The sequence below is a fragment of the Pithys albifrons genome, chromosome 28 (assembly GCF_047495875.1).
Source record: "Pithys albifrons albifrons isolate INPA30051 chromosome 28, PitAlb_v1, whole genome shotgun sequence".
Classification (NCBI taxonomy): Eukaryota; Metazoa; Chordata; class Aves; order Passeriformes; family Thamnophilidae; genus Pithys; species Pithys albifrons.
Window position 1 is genome coordinate 3,986,800 of NC_092485.1, and position 15,164 is coordinate 4,001,963.

Below are 15,164 nucleotides of genomic sequence, written 5' to 3' on the forward strand. Positions count from 1 at the left end.
GCTCCGCGGCTGGGGAAGAGTTAATCGCGGGGAACGGGGGCGGCGCGGGGGCGGCGGCGGGCGGGGAGCGCGCCCGGGCGCGGGGCTGGCGGGGAGCGCGCCCGGGCTGGGCGGCGGGCGGATGCCGGGGCGGGCGGAGCGGAGCCGAGCCGGGGCTCGCCGCCGCACTCGGGCAGCGGCTGCGGAGGCATGAGAGGCCGGCGGAGCTGAGCCGAGCCGAGCCGCGCCGCGCCGGGGGAGGGCGGAGGGGGCTGCGGGGAGCGGCGGAGCGCCCGGCCCCGGATTTCCATGGTGCCGGGGGGCGCGTGGATCCCCGCGCCGTGAGTCTGGAGCCGGCACCCGGGAGGCGGGCGGCACCGGAGCTGCGAGGGCTGGTGAGTGGCGCTGGATGGCGAGGGCGCTCCTGCTGCCGGGGTGCGGGGGGTGTCCCCTGGGCATCCCCCCGATGGAGGATGCGGGGAGGAGGTTTGGGCTGATCCCCGCTGTAGTGCCCGAGGCGGGTGGCACCGGGGGCTGCAGGCAGTGGGGTGGTACTCGGTGGCACCGGCCCCGCCGCCGCGCCGGTCCCGGCCGTGCCCTGCGAGATGCGCGGGGTCAGCGGCGCTGCCCGCGGGTGATGGAGGTACCCGGCGCTGCCTGCGGAAGGGATGGAGGAGCCGCTCCGACCCTCTCTGTTCCTGGGAATCCACCTCCCGCTCCCTTCCCCGCTGCTCTACGTGCGCACACACGTTACATATATCGATGTATTTTATTTCCTCGTTAATTCTGCGGCCGCTTGGTACCGCTCTGTCACGGTCTGGGGCGGCCAATGCACCGGGAAAAACTCATCTCCATAAAAAGTTCCTGTGGGAAAGGAGGGACTTTTTTGAAAACACCCCTGAATTTTTTGGGGGAAAGAAATAAAATCCCCATTTAAACTTGCCTAAATCCTTTCAAAACCCTTTTTGGAAGGTGCAATAGGGGAATGATGGCAAATGCACTTGTGCTCCCTTGAGGGAAATCCCAACTCCTGGGTGATGGTCCAAGTCTCTCCATCCCCGGAGCTGTGGGTGGGTGTTGGTGACAGCTGAGGCTGTTCTATATGAGCTGTCCTCTCCGGTTGTGACCTCCGTTTAACCTGGCACGGTCAGACGTTCCCGGCTTTGTCTCCATTCAAGCTATGGCCAATACTTGCACGTTCCTGGAGGTGAAGTGAGTGATGTTCAATTAATCTGTGTTCTAAGGGGTATCAGAAAGTCAATAGGTGAATATTAAGTGAGGTGAATAGTAAGTGGTAGAGGGGAAGAAACCCAGTATATCTTTGACCAGTGCCTCAAGCTTGGAGGTGAGAGAATGTGAAGTTAGCAGAGTGTCATGATGTAAAGCCCGCTGCTGACAGGGTTCCCCTGTTACTTGCTGAGCACTTGATGCTTTGCTGGTGGTTTGAATTCATTTAATAGATCTCAGCTGACTTGGGGACATGGTCTCGGCTCTCCTGCTCTGGATGGCTTCATTGATAACGGTGTCTCAAAGTTAAATCAAATGACCTACTTTACAGCTGAGAGACAGATGCCTTGGAGGAAATCTGTGCCATTCTCAGAACAGATGTTTGGCTTTTTACCTTTAACGCAGAGGTGTTAGATCCTTTAAAATTCAGTGGGGGTTTTTTGGTCTTTATTGCTGTCCTTTTGCCATTTGTTGTCACTTTGAGGACCGTCAAAGCTTAAATGTGATATTTTGGGTTGGCGCAAGGAACCAGATAAGACAGCTTTGATTTGAGAAACTTGGTGCAATCAATGAGTAACATGAACGTACAATGTCTGTTGTGAAATGGCTTATCTAGCAAACCAGTCATCTCTCCCAACTCTTCTAACCATATCCCCAGCTCTTGTTGCAAGAAGATAAAGTAACCCAATTTAGCCCTCATAGTCTTTATGGTGGTGTTTGATGTAATGAATTGTGGAGTTTCCCCCTGGCTTGTAACAAGTTTGTGCGGTGGAAACAGGTAACAGATGCTGCATAAGATCTGTACATAATCCACCAATATGATGGAAACAGCTTTTCCCATGCTCTTACCATGCTGTGTCTTGTTCTTTGCATTAACCCTGAGCTTCCCCTGCTTCCCAGCAGAAGGGACCTTCAGCTGGATGCAAAAGGGAACATGTAGATCCAGGTAGGCTGCAGGAGCCTGGAAAAGGGTTGACTGCTCCTGCCCTGTGCTCTTTAACTCTCTTCAGCAAATTGCATTAGTATGTGACAAATTGGCTTGCAAGGCAGCTAAATGGAAATGACATTTGGAGCAGTTTGCTGTGCAGACCCTGTGGTGTCTCGGGGAAACATGTGATTTGCAGTATCTTCCCGGCATCTCCAATTTAACTACGGCTACGAGGCTTTCCAGAACTTACTTTGGGAACTCCTGTTGCAGCTAAATGTGGGAGTCTAGAGCATGTCTTGGAATCGTTGCCCAAAAGCTAGGGCAGATGTAGGTGCAGACTGTCTCATGCCGTAGGCAGCTTCTGTGAAAAGTTGAACTAGGAAAGAAAGCAAGAGCTGATATTTAGAAATTGCGTGGGGTATGTGGTGAGAAGCTCAAGGTGGAAAGCTGGGCTGGCTGTTGGGTGCCAACACAAGGCTCTCGTGTGGGAGCAGAGCTACCTTTGTTCAGCTGAGGTTGATTTGTGACTCTCGGAGGAGCGGACTGCGCCGTATCCAAGAGGAAAGCGCACACCTGCTTCTCTCATCCCGCCTCTCCGAGCACATCCGCGTCTGTTTGAACACGGCAGTGATCAAGCTGTTTTAATTGGCCCCTCTGCAGCTTGAACAATAAATATGTAATGGGGGAGAGTGCCCCCCTGTTCCACACGGCGTTGGGGCTGTCATTTTTGATGGGGAAGCGTGTGCTCTCCTCTCTCCTCATCCCTGCGCGCTCGGGCTCCGCTCCCGCCCGTCTCTTACGGCGTGTGAAAACTGCGCTCCCCCATCTGCGTTTGGCATCCTTAAAAAGAGGGGGGGGGAAAAAGAGAAAAAAGATGAACCTGAGCGTGCAGTGCTCCTGAGACAGGCCCCTTCACATTTCTAAACACTCTTGATTATTCAGCTAATCTTTATTTCATGGGCCTGTTACAAGAAACACAAATGGGGGAGAAAGTAGAAGGCGGTGACACATTTAAAATACACAAGAAAAGTGCTGGCAGGGATATAATCGTTCTTCTTCCAGCGATATGAAATATTTATGGGCCTAAGTTGTGGCAAGATTCTCTGCCTCCCCTCCCACCTAACTCTGAAATGTTTTTTTTCCCAGTAAACAGGAACTGGGGGGCACTGGTGGGTGTTGCCAGCAGAGCCCAATTTCCCTGGGCTGTCGGCGGGGCAGGGGCTCCCAGCTGGCCGGGCACCGCGTCCGTCTGTCCATCCCTGTGGAAGCGAAGGGAGGAGTGGAGTGCACTGTCCGGCTCGTACGGGAGCAGAGCGTTGTGTTACAGTCTGTTAACTCGAAATAATTCAGCAGCGTCCCCTCGGCGAGCTGTGAAAAGCCCCCTTTGAGGTGCCCGTGTTGTGTAGGAGCCCGTTCTCCCCCAGGGCATTCTGCTATTAATTCATTAGATCTGAGAGTTTTTTCTCTCGTCCCCCCTCTTTTCTCTTCCTCCCCCCCCTCCCTTGCAATTCAAACAGTGATGAATGGACAAAAATCCCTCAAGGGAAACATTTTTTCACTTAGTTACAAAGATTTCATGGCTAATTAGAGTAAATGTGGTTTTTAGAGTGTTAATCTCTTAACCAGCTTGGCTGGGAGGCCACCGCCACAACAGCAAAGGGGAGGGCAGGGGGAACCAGGGGGGAAAAGGTGCTCCCAAGTTCTTCCTGGGGCTGAGCCACGGGCGCTGGTGGCTGGACCTGCTGTGTCCGTATCACCCGGAGCATCCCGCGCTGACCTCCTTAGCTCTGCTAATGGGGTGCCCACCTCCCTCCGCGGGCACGGCAGGACAGGGGCACGGCTGTGCTGTGCGTGTTGGTCCGAGGAGGCCACGGGCTCTTTGTGTGCAGAAGTGCAGCGGGAGCCTCCGGGATGAAAGGCAAAGCGGGAACAAAAGCAGAATTGAGGGCAGCGTGCTGGCCTTGGGCGGCAGAGGCGGCCGCCCGGGGCTCGCGTTCAGAGGCTTTCTCTGCAGTGAAAATATATGTATTTACTGGGTGGTTTAGTGCCAGGAAGGGAAATGGGCTGCGGGTGCCTCGGGCTGCGTTCCCACGTGCTGCTGTGTCACAGGGTGGCCGCGACACCTCCAGCCCTCATTTATAGGGAGTGCCCAGACTCGCTGGTGAGACACGTGTGCCAGGGCACATGTTATTGTCAAAGCTGTGGTGATGGAAGTCATCCCCTTTGCTGCTGTGAAGGAGATTTATCCTTGATGTCTGCTGTCGTTTTTCTCTCTTCTCTGGCTCTTCCTACCTTGCCTGGGTTTGGCTTCACCCTGAATGGCTGTGGAAAATGGGGTGAGTAACTTGCGAGCTGGCTCTCTCCATGGCAGCCCACGACCCACCCCGGGCCCCACAGCCGGCACAGAGAGAGCTGGGGGGATATGGGAGTGGGATGTGGGCTTGAAATTCCTCTTCATCCCACTAGAGGGGATCGTCTGGATCCAACTGAAAAATGAACGTAAACCCAGCAATGGGCAAAGCTGTGCCGAGGTGCAGCCTCTGGGTGATGGGGTACAGGAGCTGGAAATCCGACCCGGAGCTTTGCTGCCACAGCACTGGAAGTGGGACAGGAGGATTTGAGGGCTTTTCAGACGTTCCTGCCAAGACAGGCTGGTTGTGGCTACCCGTCTTTGTGTGGCTTGTTGTTCCTCTGCCTGCCGTGTCTGAACCCAAGCAAGGGAGCTGCTCTAGCAGGACTTCACCAAGAAAGCACAAGTTTCCCAAACACGTGAATGCAACATATGTCAGTGATGCACCTAATCTGCTGCGTGGTTTTCAGTCAGAATTCTGATCCATCTGTGTGTCTCGGAGGGGCTGAGTGATGCTGTCAGCCTGAGGCTGGGTACCACAGTGCTGGCTGCTGCCTGGCAGCGGCTGCCAGGGATGGGGAGCTGCGAAAGGGGTGCCCTCCCCCCCTTATCAGAGAGAGCCCATCTCATGTTTCTTCCTGTAATCGCAGCTTCTGTTTGGATGAAATCGAACTGGGAGGTGACGATGGGGGGGCTGAAAAGCAAGATAAATGTATCGTATTATGAAAATTTAATCCTGCTTTGCCTGGGCTAAAATGGCATTCAGAGCAGGAGATAAAAGGCATCAGAGTCACGTTATAAAAAAGTCCAGATGATCTCCAAAGGCAGAACGATAGTGAGCCTGAGAAAACCCTGCCAGCCAGGGCCCCCTGTGCCAGCGTGGCAGCTGGTGCTGCTCCTCCCTGCCTGGCACTGGTAGGGGGACCCTGCCCCTGCCCTGGGACCAGCCCTGCCATTGTCCAGGCTGGCACAGCTCCATGCGAGAGGCATGCTCAGTTCCAGCTCACCACTTGCTAAAGGAGATAGTTCTTCCAAGAAAGAGAGGTCCTCTGTGGAAGTTCTGTTATCCAGCTGATGATATGTTAACGCTCTGCCCCATATTCCGTGTCTCCTGTGAGTTCCTAAAAATCCCAGTGCACAGGGATGACCCCTTCTACCTGGCTGGGGATCTCCTGAAGCCCAGGAGACCTGGAGAGGGTCTTCAGAGCTCCTGTCTGCTCCGAATATTCCCTCTGCCCCTCTGATGAAGGACAGATGGCAGTCAGGGGGGAAGAGTCCAGAGCCCATCCCTGAGTGATTTTTGGGGTCTGAGGGAAGGTCCTGCCTCTCTGGACCAGCTGCATGTTGTTCTTGGTGTTCCAGTGGCTTCCCAGGCAGGAACGTCCCTTGCAGCCCTTTTCCTGCTCCAGCACCATTTCCCCACTTCATAAAAGTGAAAGGTGATGTCTGAGTAAATATTACACTGACCTCTCACCTCGTCTCCTCCCGCTGCCGCCGCTGTTCCCTTCCAGAGCCGGGGCTGTGCCGCTGCAGAGCGGGCTTGGAGCTGGGCTCGGGACACGGTGGGGGCTCCATGCTGGAGCAGGAGCAGGAGCCTCACGCCTGGGAGAGGGATGGGAAGGGCAGGCTCCTTCCTGATGTGGTGAGTGGGTGTTGGATCAGTGGTCAGTCAGGCTTGGTGGGAGCAGTGGGAGCTCTCCCGGTGGGTGCCAGTGCCGTGTAACACCACACTCGTGCTCACAGCCCAGCCACTTACTGTGGTGGGAGCACAGGGTGTTGCTGCTCCAGCAGAAGAAGCTTTCGTGAGAACTTATACCAGGAAAATTACATGTGAGCAGGAGACTGTTCAGAGGAGCAAGCACAGGCAGGGAGAGCTGCATCTGTCTCTCTGTGTGACCTGGAGGGACTGGGAGGGCTCTCCAGGAGCAGGAGCAGTGGCCTCAACTCGGGGCTTAGCAGTGGGATCGCTGGGATGTATGGGGGGAAGCCCCCTGGGATGCACAGGGAAGTCTTATTCCATTTTCCTACTGGAGGGATGGTTGATGGTGGAGTCACAGTCCTTGGAGAGGCCATTCCTGGTGTATATCAGGGCAGGTTAAAGGAAACCGCTTATTTTGCTTTCAGCTCCTGGCTGGCTCTTACCAACACTTGCTAACCAGCAGTTTGATTCCTGCAGCAGCTCTGGAGCCCCATTTCCCTGTCCCATGTCTCGGGAAGTCACCCAGCACTGGGGAAAACAGGAAAGCTGCGGGGCAGTGCTGGGCTGCCGCCGGCTCTGCCGCCCGTGACGCGCGCCGGGAAGGAAGCGCATCCAGCGCGGCCGGTCCTGGAGCCGCCGTCACACCCTGACTCAGCGTGGAAGAAGTTCCTCGTGTTATTTCCAGGCTCAGAGAGCCTGGGAACAAATGCCTCCCGGGGAGATTTATGTGTAGTTCTTCCTCCGTAGCGGTTTCATGGCAGCGGGTGAGAGCTCGGGGCGATCCCTCGTGTGCGGCGCGTGGCACTGGTTGTACTGGGGGAAACTGGGTGTCCAGCAAGAGAGGGGCAGAAACCTGGAGGTGTGCAGAGGCTGTTCCTGCTTTGCTTGGTTAACCTGGGAATGAGCTTCCAAAAAGTGAGTTCGTGCTCCAAGTTTTTGAGATTAATACTGAAATAGCACTTGAAATGAGGCTTTGAATTCTTTTGATTCTCTTCTTGATTTCTGGGCTTTCAGGGTTTGGCTTGTCAAGGTTTTCTGAAGAGTCCAAAGTGGCTGTTTACTCTGTTGGAATGAGAAGATGAGATTCTGGGAATCAGCAGTTGGGAAGGCAGGTGCTGTGGTGTGCTGGTACCAGGGTTCAAACCTCCCAAGTCATGTTCCTGAAATGAGCCATTTCCAACTTCTTGGAGGATATTCCCAAAGCAGTGGTGAACGTGGCAGACCCCAAAGGGCTGGGTGCTTGCCCAGGTAGCCAAATCTGAGGGATTCACATGTGGCCAGTTTGTGTGAAGAGCTTTGTTCCCCGTGGCTGGGTAGATTTATTGGTGTCAGAGCAGAGAAATGGTAAGTTGGCTGCTTAACAGGGATGTTACAGTTCAACTCCATAAAACACTGCGGCTGTCTCCTTTACTCATTCCTTTGCCAAGTCCCCAAAAAGTCACAGTGACAGGAGCAGAGGATGGAGCAGTGCCCTCATGATCATATTTCCTGCCTTTGCTGGTTTATGTCACTGCCTGTAATGTTATTTAAACGAAAAAAAAAAGCCTGTGAATTTCCTTTTGATTTTTAATGGAAGTGCAAAGAGGTGGGGAGGAAAAGGGAGCGTGCCTGGAGGTTTCCTAACTGGCTCAAATATTTTTCTGCTTAAATTTGTCCTCTCAAGTTTTAAATTTGATGCTAAAATCTAGACCCGTGGAATGGGTTGGGTTGAAAAGGACCTTAAGGTCCCTTTCCTGGAAATGTTCAAGGCCAGGTTGGACAGGGCTTGGAGAAACCTGGTTTAGTGAAAGGTGTCCTTGCCTGTGGCAGGGGGACGAACTGAATGATTTTCAATGTACCTTTCAACCCAGACTAGTTTGGAATTCTGTGATAAATCTTGAGTAGACAAATTGTCAGGAAGAGCTTTTCAAAGTTCAGCTTGGAATGAGAAATGCTTCTGTGTTTGCCTTAAAGCTTCTGTTAATTCTGACATTTGCTGTCTGCCCCTCTGTTTTTCCAAATCAATTTAACATTACAGAGACATCATCTATTGTGTTACAGAAGCTACAAGGGCCAAATGGACAAACATCCACAGTAATTTGTTTGGCTGAGAGATGATGCAGCAGCCAAAGAGTCACTGCAGGCTCTTCTCTCCTAGTTGTGAAGTTTTCTCTGCAGTTCTCAGAGAGTTAATCACAGCAGCAGCGAGGAGGAGCCCTGCTCTGATCCCTGCACTGGTGTGTTTGGCTCCTCTGGCAGCTGAGGAGCCTCACGGAGCAGGGATTGTATTAAAGGCCTGTTCAGTGCTAAGAGGTTCAGACTGTCTTTAAAAATCTCATAGCAACCAAGGAGCACAGGCAAACACTCCAGAGTTCACTGGAAGAAAGAGGCAGGAGCCCCTTTTGCTTGTCCCCTGGGATATAATAAGGTGCTGGTACAAGTGCTTGTGCAACTCAGCTTTTCAAGGCATAAATTGTGTGACAGGGACAATTCGGTTCCACCAAATGAACCCTCTGAAGTCGAGGTGGCCACAGCTTGTCCTGGGCTGAGCTGAGAAGTGTTAGAGCAAATTCCAAGACAGAAACAAAAGGAGAGGTTCTTTTAAAGCCTTCCAAGGATGTTGTAGAACTTGTTTAAAAAAATAAAATAAAAAAAGCCCAGCCAGGGTACTGGGTCACTGGGAGGTTTAACCTCTGGAGTGACAGGTTGGGTGGGATTGGTCTGGCTTTGCAAAGGGAATTTTTCACTGCTAAGTGTGAATTCAGGAATATGTGTTGGGTTTTTAACTATTCATTTCCTTGCAGACTTGTATGAAATGGGCTCTATGTCAATCCAGTGGTTGAGATGAGATTTAATTTGCTTTTACTAAAGGTGTGTTCTCCCTGGGTGCGAGTCCTGCTGGCACAGGGCTTTGGGAAGCTCTTCTTCTCTACAAGAACCTGCTCTCACACCATCTGAGCTGCAGAGACCTATTGAAAACCAAACAATTTTGGCTTAATTTTCTTCTCCTCTCAAGATCTGAAAAAGAACCCCAGTGCTTTCATCACAGACAGTGCAAATTTTAACATGAGAAAAAGCAAAATATTCCCTCATTTGTTCATCCCTGAGAATTCCTGTTTCATGCTCTGAAAATTCCCATTATAAACATGACACTTGGGCAGATTATCTGCTTTAGCCATCTTGTTACTGAGGAGGAGATCATATTAATTTCCTTGTCACTTAGTTTTTTCTCATATATGTGGGGTCCTTTGGTTAACAGTCTTATGAATTGTTATGTAAAGCAGTTGGGCTTTGCTTCTGGTGTCTCAAAAGACAATGGAATCAGCACTGAAGTGATCCTGGATTTTCCAGGATCACCAGATTTCCTCAGAGTTGTGTGGAAACTCAGATTTGGGAGTTTGTTTTTGGCCAAACATCTCACCCATGTTGTGCCAGTGAAAGTTCTGCAGCTTTTGGGCTCAAATCATTGAGTTTTGGCTTTGTCCCCACAACCCCTGCGAGCTTCATAGGAATGTTTTGGGCAACTGGAAGACCAATTTGTGGTTGCACTTGTAAAACTGAACCATCTGAAAGTATTCTCCCATCCTGCACTGGTTCTCCCATCTTGCTTTGGTGTGATTATAGAGCAAACTCCTTGGTGGCTGCAGCTTTGGGTCTGCCAAAGGAACTGTGGAGTCCTGCAACAACCTCAGCTGCAGCTTCTCTCCCTCTGAGATCCTCTGTGTGTTTTATGGAATCAAGGAAATTCCATTGTCAGTTCTCACCCTGTCATCCCCTCAGTGATGCATCCAGGCAGGGGGATGAGGTGGTGTTGGTTTGGGTGCACACCTGGGCTCTGCAGTGCCCTGGGGAGCTGGGGGTGGCTGGGATGGGGGTCACTGCCCTGCTCAGATGGGACTGGGGCCAGGCTGAGAGAGCTTCCACGGGGCAGTGTTGGATTACAGGGTGTGTGAGGAGCTCTCCAGGCAGCCAGGCTCGCTGCATTCCTGTGAAATATGGCCTTCCAAGCCCTTGAAGGATTTATTGTTTTCCGGGCACTGCTGGATCCAGTCCGATAGGCTGGATATAGGAAGGAAGTGACTCAGTTGCTCTACAGACAAGTGCAGCTTTGAAATTCAAAGAAGCAGGAGACAGCTGAGAGGTTCCAACTCATTCCCATCAGGAGTCAGACCCCTGTGTGTCTGTTACTCCTCCTCCTGCCTGGATTTCTGGTGGGCTGCGGGTGGGATGGGGCAGGGGGTGGGAGGAAGGAGCTTGGACTGGCAGTGGTCATGGTGCCTCACCCTCTGGGGTGAGGGTGCAATGGGAGAGCAGGTGACAGAGTGAAGGTGGGGTCCCCCAGAGGGGAGAGGCCAGTCATGGTGGTGGGAGCAGCTGCGAGCTCTGCGCTGGCCTGACCATTGCCAATCGATTGCCACGCTGGGGGCACAGCGTGGGACAGAACTTGCAGCAGCAACAGCTCCCAGGGTTTTTTTTATGGCATGTTTTCCACCCCCACAGGGTGCAGAATGAGCTGGGTGAGGAGTTTGGGTGCTCCAGCTCACCTGACTCCCTTCCTCTCACTCATCTTTTCCAGAGCTGTCCCTGCTGTCCCAGTGTTTGTGCTCTGCCCTGAGCTATCCGGGGATTTGTAGAGCTACTGATTGTGCAAGACAAGCCCAGGTTTTCAGGATGTCTTATCCATCAAAGTATCCAGTCCCTCTTTAGCCTGGTAACTTCTGGCTGATGTCAGATGTGGATGTAAGCAGATGCTTTCTCCATTTTATTATCAGCTTGGTTGGAGAGAGAGAAGTTTCTAAATGACAGAGATCCTTAGCAAAGAAACAAGAGTTAGTGTTGAAAATAAAGAAAACAAGACAGCTTGTTTCATCTAAACAGAAGGGTTATTAAACAGGCTTGAATTAATCAGTGATCTGCCAGAGCTCTGAAATTGAAAAGCAGGGCAGAGGAGCATGGAGCTGATGAATGGGAAAGAGCCACTTTCTCAAGCAGACATTGATGTCCAAACACTCTGGGAGAGGAGATGATGTTCATCTGATGGTGGGACAGAGGCGAGATGGCTCCAGGCTTTGGGATCCTTGGCTGGACCTCAGAACATGAGGCTGGGGGCACCTGGCTGCCCACACTGGGAGCCCCCTGGGCACTGATGCCCACATGAGATTCTGTCCACAGTCAGCTGCTGTCCCTGTGGCTGCAGTCTCTGTAGGTGGTGGCCACTTGTCATGCCTTGTGAAGCAGACTGGGCAGGGATAAAGGGACTTTACCATTCTCAGGGTTCAGGTATCTCCATACACTGTCAAAAATTGCATCAAGCCCCCAGTGATGCACTTAGAGGAGCAACAGTCCTGGGTGAAGAGGCTTTGAGAGGTAAAGTGCTTCCTTTGTGTGGCTGATGAAGCTGGTGGTGATTGCAGTTCCCAACACACACTTCCACTAAGACAGGCCCGACAAGGGCTGGTTAATGGTCCCTGAAGGGTTCTTCAGTGCTGTATGGCCTCTCTCCTGCATCAACCTGTCTGCTTCATTTTCCCTGTTAATTTGAGGGCTTTTGCAGTTGTGTTCTGCCTTTGGAAATCCTTGTCATCCCACAGTGGTAGCTGGATGATAATTCCTTCTGTGCTTGTGGTGGGAATGCCGGTGTCGTGACTGGCAACTGGAATTGGGAGTGGAGCAGTGAGCTGGTGCTGGGCTCACCACAGGGATGGCCCTCTCCCTGTGTGTGCTCCTTCACTTCTCACCCAGACAACTCCTGCCCTGTTTTGGTGCTGTACCAGCCCTGCCCTGCCAGTGTGATGAGGATAACACCATTCTGGAGTGGCACGGAGCACCATCACGAGTGAACCCCCCTCAGACATGCCTGAATGTGCACACAGGCAGTGGTGTGTTCTTAAGAATTTCAGTCCTGCTGGCTGAGCAGAATCTGTAGCTGCACAGTTGGGGATTCAGCATCTCAGAACCTAATTTTAACAAATGTACAATTTCCTGGTTTACTTAGGTAACAGCACTGTGGCTACTGTGTAAATACATCTGGCTGCCGTGGGGAGTGTTGGGGATAACGAACACCACTCGCTGTACGGGGCTGGCACAGCCAAAGGATTTCTGTTTCAGGATTTCTGTTTAATGGAGTGGCTGGGGACCCATTTAATTTGAAGCTGGGGTTCTTCACTTGCCTGTGGTGCACTTGGAGTGAGGCCAGGAGAAGCTGCTGCTTATTTTTCTCCTCCAGTTCGGTGGCCGCTCTGTGATCTTGCCTCGTGCTGCACCGTAATATTCTCTTGTAATAAACTGCAGCTGGATGTCACCTGGGGAGAGAGTGCTGGGCTGAGGCTCTGGAGATAAAACTCCTCGCTTTGCCACTGGGACCTTGTGACTAGCCTTGAGCAAATCATTTAATCATTTAATCTGATTGCACCTAAGGTCACCAGCCATTAAATTCCATTTTCTTGGGAATAAAGTCCATGAATAATCAAACGATGTTCAGGTGCACCAGCGAAGAGGTGGATAAACCTCAGTCCATCAGGACTCGGGTAAGAAACTAGAAAAAGCACTTTCTAGGGCACATACTGACCTAGATTGCCTGGAGGGGTTGTGGACTCTGTTTCTGGGGGTCCTTAAGGACAGTTTAGAGAAACATCAGTTGAATGATGGTTTTAACAGCTGGTCCTTGCAGCAGGAGGCTGGATTAGAGACTCACAACTTTCTGGCCACAAACTTTTATGATTGAACATTATCCAAAGCCAGTGACCTGTTTACACAGGTTTGGCTAAACCTGAGACTTCCCAAAACCTGAATAAACCAGCTATGAAACTTCAGAAGTCTTAAATTTTTCCTTTGTGTCATACTTCAAGGCAACCAGGAAAGTCAGGATCTGTTCTGCTCCGTGCTCCAGCGTGTCATGTTGTCACCAGCCTTGAGTTTGTCCTCAGGGACTGCCTGGTGAATAAAGTCCTCTTTTCCCAGCACCTCTCTTGATGCAAGGTAATTTATAAGCTATTTCACAGCAGTGTACTTGAAGCTCAATAGCTGCCAGCTGTGGTTTCTCAGATAGCAGGTGTCAAGTGTCAGCACAGGGAAAGAAAAAGGTGTCTAATTTCTGCCACCGAGGTGTCCGAGGTTGATTATGAATTTTTGTGGCCGTCTTTTGGGGTTGGTGGGTTAAATGACTCCAGCTGTAATGCACAGCTGGGTGTGAGCCACGCTGGAGCCACAGCTGCACTCCTGCTTTAGACTTGCCAGAGGAGCCAGTGCTCCCTCGGAGACACTGATGAGCTTGGCAGCATTAAGGGAATGCCTCTTGCTGTGTGGCAGGGGGTGTTCAGCATCCTTGGGGGGCAGAGGCAGCCGTGCCTGTGTTGGCTTGTCATCACTCAGGGGAGAGCAGCCCTGCTCTGCTGAGCAGTCTCTGAGGTCACTTGGTTTTTTCAGCTGGGAGAAGACAAGCCTGAGGTCAGACCTCATTGTGGTCTGCAGGTTCCTCATGAGAGGCACCAAAGCAATGGCTGGAGCTCTGTCAGGGAGGTTTAGGATGGGTATTAGGAAAAGTTTCTTCCTCCAGAGGATGGTGGGGCACTCAACAGGCTCCCCAGGGCAGTGTCATGCTCCCAAACCTGCTCAAGGAGTGTTTGGACAATGCTCTCAGACATACTGTGGGGTTTGGGGGTTGTCCTTTGCAGGGCCAGAAGCTGGATTTTGGTGACACTTCTGGGTCCCTTTCAACTCAGGATAGTCTATGATCAAAGGGTTTGAGTAGAGGTACACCAAGAAGTGCTAAACCAGTGCCTCACACATCCTTTACTGCAGCAGTTTATTTCTGGTAACTTCCTTTTGAGTTTTTCATGGATGGAACATCTGAGTGCCTCCTGTATGGAAGGATTATATCCATTTCCCAGCTGGAACAACTGAGGCTGATCAACATGACTTGTCCAGGCTTGCTCAGCAAGGCTGAGTCCAAGCCAGGAGTAACTGCTGGGCAGGGTGCTGTGTTTTGCCCTGCAAACTGCAGTCTGGGCTTACAGCAGGTCCCTCCCTGGGATTTTCTCTTTCTCTGGCTCTGTTGGGATGTGTGTGCACAAGAAGGAGACAGGGGGAAGAGGTGATTTGCACAGTGCATGTTGTATAAACAATATCTGAGGTCTGGACAACATGAACAAATTTTCTGCATAATTCATGCAATCGTGTTTGTTATCAGGGAAATGCCTTTTCATGGCTGGGTTCTGTTCTTCCCCTCCTTTTCCTTGTCCCAGGCCTGGAGGAAGCAATAATCACAATACTGTATTTTGCCCTCTTAACTCTTTCTCAGAAAGCTGCCGAGGCTGTGAAATACCATCCCTGTGAATAAACAGCTCCGGGGAAGTGGGGACGCAGCTCCCGGTGCGGTTCCTGCTGGTGGCTGCCAGCACAGCCCTGGGCAGCAGGGACAGGCAGCCCCAGGGGGAGGCATGAAGGTGGATTTCAGTCCAAAAACCCAAAGGATTCAGGGCTTCAGCCTGTGCTTTAGGAAAAGGGAAGCCCCCCTCATTGCTTTGTATTACAGAACTGTAATTATTCACATCAAGCTGCTGATAACATCAGTCGGTGTCAGGCTCTGCTGTGGTTGGTGTCTGGCTGGTGAAAGCTGCTGGGGTTTAGAAGGATGAGTTCCAGGGCTCCCCACAGCCCTGCTCCAGGATGGCTGAGGAAATCCTCTGCTTGGGGCATGGAGTGCCAAGGCTTCTCTTCCTAGGGAAAGAGGTGAAGACCTTTAGAGCAAGGCAGGGAGTTGTGTGAGTGGGCAGGCAGGTTTCTGCTGGGTAAGGGGGAATTTGGCAGCGCAGGACTTGCCTGCCTGCTTGGCCAAGGAGGCAGGACTGATGATCCAGACTTCTGATCTGGGCTGGGAACTTCCCAGAGCTTGGAGATGCGTCCATCAGACAGTTTGGCTCAGAGCTTTTGTCTCATTAAACCAAAACTGTATTAATTATCGCAAGGTCTTCCTCTATAGCTGACAAGTATGTCCTGACTAT

The 15,164-nt window shown here is 51.9% G+C and overlaps 1 protein-coding gene across 1 annotated transcript in view; it reads left to right on the forward strand.

The window, feature by feature from the left end:
* Positions 1 to 293: 293 nt before the first annotated feature.
* Positions 294 to 15,164, forward strand: part of PLXNA2 (plexin A2) — a 169,127-nt gene continuing 154,256 nt past the window's right edge. The window contains exon 1 of the mRNA XM_071578509.1: positions 294 to 374. The gene's annotated coding sequence lies outside the window, so the exon portion shown is untranslated. The remainder of the gene's footprint in view (positions 375 to 15,164) is intronic.